Genomic DNA, 5,219 nt, shown 5'->3' on the forward strand with positions numbered 1-5,219 from the left:
AAATCAACTGCTTTTCTACAGACACACACAATAAATAAGTCAAATTTGAAACAAACAAACCAAAAAAACATAAAATAAATAAATGATATAAACTTATCATTTTCATTTGGACCTCCAAAAATGAAATACTCAGCTATAAATTTAACAAAATATGCATAATATGTATACTAGGAGAATTATAAAATTCTGATGAAAGTTATCAAGGAAGAACCAAATAAATGGGGAGATATTCCAGGTCCATAGATAGGAAGACTCAATATTGTCAAGATGTCTGTTTTTCCTAAGTTGATTGATAGATTCAATACATTCCTAATCAAAATTCCAGTAAGTTTTTTTTGTGAATATTGACAACTTAATTCCAAAATTCACATGGAGAGGCCAAAGACCCCAGAAAAGCTAACTCAATATAGAAAGAGAAAAAAAAAAAAAAAATCAGAAGACTGAAACTATCTGACTTCAAGGCTTTCTACAGACCTACTGCATGAAAATAGTGTGATATTTCCAGAAGAATAGGCAAATAAATAAATTGAACAGAATAGTAAGCCCAGAAGTTGACTCAGACAAATATAGTTAATTGATCTTTGACAAAGAAGCAAAAGCAATACAATGGAGAAAAGACAGTCCTTTCAACAAATGGCACTGGAATGATTGAACATTCATATTAAACAAAAAGGATTAATACACTGTTTACAAAAATTAACTGAAAATAAATTATATACATAAATAGGAAATGCAAAACTATGAAACTCCTAAGAGATAACATTTTTAAATATCTGAATTCCTTTGGTTTTGCTGATGATATATAGAGATAATACTGAAGCCATGGTTTTTGAAATAAATAATTAATAAGCTGAACTTTATTAAAATTTAAAACTCTGCTCTTCAAAAGACATTGTGAAGAGAATGAGAATATATGCCAAAGACTGGAGAAAAATATTTGAAAAAGACATATCTGATAAACAACTATTACCCAAAATGTATTTTAAAAACTCACTTAAAACTCAACAATAACAATAATGCTTGATTAAAGATGGCCAGAAGATCTCAACAGGCACCTCATCAAAGAATATAAACAGATGGCAAATAAACGTATGAAAACAAGCTCCACATCATGTCCTTAGGGTACTGAAAATTAAAACAACAATGAAATACTACCAAACACTTATTTAAATGGTTGAAATTAAAGCACTGACAAAATTAAATGCTGGTGATGTTGTGGGGCAACAAGAATTCTCATTCATTGCTGGTGGAAATTAAAAATGTTACAGCATCTTTGGAAGCCAACTTGTCAGTTTCTTACAAAACTAAATATATTCTGGCCATAGTATTCAGCCATTATGCTCCGTGGAATTTATTCAAATGAGTCAAAAATTTATATTCACATGAAAATCTGCACATAGACATATATGTAGCTTTGTTCCTAATTGCCAAAATTTCATTCATTAGGTGAATTGATAAATAAACTGTTGTACATGAATACTTTAGAATATTATTAAGTACTAAAATTAAATGACTTACCAAGCCATAAAAAGACATGGAGGAAACTTCAATGCACATTGCTAAATTAAGGAAGCCAATGTGAGAAGGCTACATACTATATTAGTTCAAAATATGACATGCTAGAAAAGGCAAAACTATGGAGACATTAAAAAGATCAGTGTTTTCAAGGGATAAGGGAACACCCATAAAATGCATAACATCAAGAAAGAACCTAACGTCAACACTATGAACTTTGGTTGATAATGATGGCTGTGTAGGTTCAGTAATTGTAACAAATTTATCACCCTAGTGCAGGATATTGATAAGGAGGAGGTTGTATATCTGTGAGGATACTAAGTATATGATAATTCTCTATACTTTCCACTCAACTGGTCTGCAATCCTAAAACTCCTCTACAGAAAAATGTCTATTTAAAAATTTTATGTCAAAGTACATGTTTAGTGTTCATTTGGCAAGCAATTGGAAATCATTACTACCTTTTGTACATAAAAAATGAATTCCTTTAAATCTGTTGCAAGATAGAAAATAACTCACCTACCAATCTCATTAAGCCTTTCTTATTGTAACACCGTAATATTGTGGTATTATGATTCAAATACTTCCTTTAATGAGAATAAAAATTCAATGTATTAGTAGACACTTGATGTATCTGAATTTTTAGGCACATTAATCTTGCTCTATTTCTTGGCAACAGATTACGAACTACTCTATAGCCACTGTGTGTGATTACTAGATTAATTGATGAGACTCTTGCCAAAATAAGTGAGTCCATTGAGCATTAGAATAAAGACTCCAAAATATTTTCCTTTGTTTAGTTTTATTTTTTAACAGAATTAAAGTCAGGTTTTTCCCTTGTCACCAGTGGTACCTTCTTCACTTCAGTTCTTGCTAAAAGAAAGAGATCTAAGTAGTAACCTCATAATTCTCCAGCTGAATTGAATCTTAGCTTTCAATGGAAATTATTATTTAACATCAAATATTCAAACCATTCTCTTTGTCATATCTCCAAATAAACACTCTATTAATTCATTTAATCCATAAACAATTATTTTTAGTATTATGTCTAAGTAGAGTACATTTCGAGTCCTTCAGAAATTCTGAAATAAATATGACATATAACCAAGGTGCTTAATATATTGTGAGCACTGACTAATCAAAACAGATACTCAACAATCAAAGAAAATTTTGGCTGGTATTCTGCATAGTTCTTTCCAAGTGGAATTCACAGTGTAATGGGAAAAGAGAGAGGAATAAACGACTATAAGTAAGAAAAAACCATGTAATGTCCAAATTATCGCATATGCAAAAATAAGCAAACAGCAGAGAAGGCAGTTAGAAAATTTTCAGAGAAAATGTAGGATTTGAGCTAAAAGTTGAAAATCAAAGAAAGAACAAAAAATTATAAAATTGAAAAATAACCTCTCCAAAACCAAAATGGAAATATAATATAGATATAGCCATTAACAAAGTTATAGTATATATGTGGAACACAAATATTAAATGTTTGTCATGTCTATATATCAAGGATAGAAATAAACTTCATATGTAGCCAAAAATTACTGTTCATTTTGGTGTATATAAACAAAACACTGCATGTATACATATGTAACAAACATGCATGTTGTGCACATGTACCGTAGAACTTAAAGTATAATTTAAAAATACTGAAGAAATGTACCAGCCCAGTAGAAATACGCATAACTGAAACATGTTATAAATGAAGTAATAACTCTTCACCAATTAAGACTTACATTTTAAAACAGCATTTAAAACAGTATCTACAGATACTCATCTGTAGATTTAGGGAAAGAAAATAATTTGTGCATTACAGAGAGTATATTTCTATAATGAATACATTGCTCAGGATTGATTATCTTATGCTGCCATGTTTAACTTAATTAAGTTTTCTTTTGCACTCACTCAAAATCTGCTCATATCTAGGTGAATCATTAGGACAGTTCAATGATTGATTTGATATCTATCTCCAAGTCCTATCACTTTCAACAAGTGGGCTACAGAATATGGTGACAGGGAAGTGGCCTGGAGAGCCCAATTTTATTCCCTTGATTCTGAAGATACACACTCAAGTTGTACTCACAATTATTTGGCCCAAACTCATACCTTGATTGCCCAGTGACTTCCAGAATGCTAAGAAGTATACCCAGCAAGGAGAGGGGAACTAGATATTGGTTTTCTCAAGTAATGTCTCCTAAAAATACACATTCATTACATCTACTTTGACAAGTAAACATGGAGAGTAAACATACCTGTAATCAAATATAAGGAAGATTGAAGAGTTCATGACTTTACCGTTTTTGTTTTTTTTGTTTTTTTTTTTTGTTTTTTTTTGTTTTTTTTTTTAAGAAAATAGAATGTGTTTCAAATTGTTTGTGTAGTCTGTGATTTCTTTCAGCAGTGCTTCATAGTTTTCTTTGTAGAGATCTTTCAATCCCCTTGGTTAGGTATATGCCAAATAATTTTGTTTCATTTTTTGCAACTGTTGTAAAAGGGATTGGGTTTTTGATTTGATTCTCATCTTGGTAGTTGTTGATTGTTGGTTAATATCAATAGCAGTGCTATTGATTTGTGTACACTGATTTTGTATCCTGAAACTATACTGAATTCATTTATCAGATCTAGGAGCATTTTGGAGGAGTCTTTACAGTTTTTTAGGGATACCATCATATCATTGGTGACTAGCAACAGTTTGACTTCCTCTTTACTGATCTGGATGCCCTTTATTTATTTCTTCTGTCTGATTGCTCTGGCTAGCACTTCTGGTACTATGTTAAATAGAAGTGGTGAAAGTGGGCACCCTTGTCTTGTTCCAGTTTTAAGGGGGAATGCTTTCAGTTCTTCCCTGTTCAGTATAATGTTGGCTGTAAGTTTGTCATAGATGGCTTTTATTACCATGATGTATATCTCTTGTGTGCTGATTTTGCTGAAGGTTTTAGTCATCAAGTGATGCTGGATTTTGTCAAATTCTTTTTCTACATCATTGAGATGATCATATGATTTTTGTTTTTAATTCTGTTTTTATGATACGCTACATTTATTGACTTGCAGATGTTAAACCATCCCTGCATTCCTCGTATGAAACTCACTTGATTATGGAATTTTCTTTTTGAATTCAGTTAGCTATTTTTTTTTAAGTATGTTTGCATCAACATTCATCTATGATATTGTTCTGTAGCTTTCTTTTTATATTATGCCCTTTGTTGGTTTGATATTAGGGTGATACTTGGCTTCGTAGAATGATTTAGGGAGGTTTCCCTCTTTCTCTATCTTTTGAAATAATTGCAGTATAATTGGTTGTCAATTCTTCTTTGAATGCCTGATAGAATTCAGCTATGATTTCATCTGGTACTAGACTTTTGTTATTGACAATTTTTTCTATTACTATTTCAATCGTGCTACTTGTTATTGGTCTGTTCAGAGTTTCTGTTTCTTCCTGATTTAATCTAGGTGGATTGTATATTTCCAGGAATTTATACATCTCTTTTAGATTTTCTAGTTCATATGCATAAAAGTGTTCATAGTAGCCTTGAGAAATCTTTGTATTTCTGTGGTATCAGTTGTAAATCTCTTATTTCATTTCTAATTGAGCATATTTGTATCTTCTCACTTCTTTTTTGGTTAATCTCACTAATGGTCTATCAATTTTTTTTTTCAAAGAACCAACTTTTTGTTTTAGTTATCTTTTGCATTTTTCTGTTGTT

Source organism: Mandrillus leucophaeus, unplaced genomic scaffold (assembly GCF_000951045.1).
Source record: "Mandrillus leucophaeus isolate KB7577 unplaced genomic scaffold, Mleu.le_1.0 Scaffold369, whole genome shotgun sequence".
In the NCBI taxonomy this organism is placed as follows: Eukaryota; Metazoa; Chordata; class Mammalia; order Primates; family Cercopithecidae; genus Mandrillus; species Mandrillus leucophaeus.